Consider the following 668-nt stretch of genomic DNA (forward strand, 5'->3'; position numbering starts at 1 on the left):
TGTTCTCATGTAGTGCTGGAGCTGGATCCGGGGCTTCACAAATAATAAGCAAGTGCCCTACCCCTCCCAACCCCCCAGCTACAGCATTTTTGAACAGTGAGTGTTTTTTAAAATAAATCTGGTTCTCATATTAAGTGTTTGGCTTAACACGAGGAAAGTATTTATGTCTGTATCCCCATGAATGGAAAACAAGTTAAACCTATTTATTAGTAGTTCATATAACTCTAAAGTTTGAGAGCTCTTTTAAGTAAAGGTTTGAACCCTGAAGATCTACAGGCAGCTAATGCTTGCTATAGGAGGGAGAGAGACTTTTTTTTTTTTGAGAGATATCTTCCTAAATGGCATAGCATGGGTAGGTGGACAGGCACACGTCCTTTTCAGTCTTGAAGCCAAAGAAGGAGACCTGCCTGAATGCCTTTACCTAAAAAGAGTATCCGAGGAGGCCAAGCCATTCCTGTAAAACGCCCATGTTTGTGAAAGGCCCCTGCAAACATTGAAAGCACACCTGTGTAGTCTTAGCACCACATGGAGCCGCAACAGTAGTTAGAAAGCAGACTGGGACGGAGCCCGTGACCTCGGAGCCTCAGCAGTAGTTAGAAAGCAGACTGGGACGGAGCCCGTGACCTCGGAGCCTCAGCAGTAGTTAGAAGGCAGACTGGGACGGAGCC

The 668-nt window shown here is 45.8% G+C and overlaps 1 long non-coding RNA gene across 1 annotated transcript in view; it reads right to left on the reverse strand.

Moving 5' to 3' along the window:
* Positions 1-326: 326 nt before the first annotated feature.
* The window catches only part of LOC116075014, a 675-nt gene continuing 333 nt past the window's right edge, over positions 327-668 (reverse strand). The window contains exon 2 of the long non-coding RNA XR_004112382.1: positions 327-624. This is a non-coding gene — a long non-coding RNA (uncharacterized LOC116075014). The remainder of the gene's footprint in view (positions 625-668) is intronic.

The sequence above is a fragment of the Mastomys coucha genome, unplaced genomic scaffold (genome assembly GCF_008632895.1).
Source record: "Mastomys coucha isolate ucsf_1 unplaced genomic scaffold, UCSF_Mcou_1 pScaffold3, whole genome shotgun sequence".
Taxonomy (NCBI): Eukaryota; Metazoa; Chordata; class Mammalia; order Rodentia; family Muridae; genus Mastomys; species Mastomys coucha.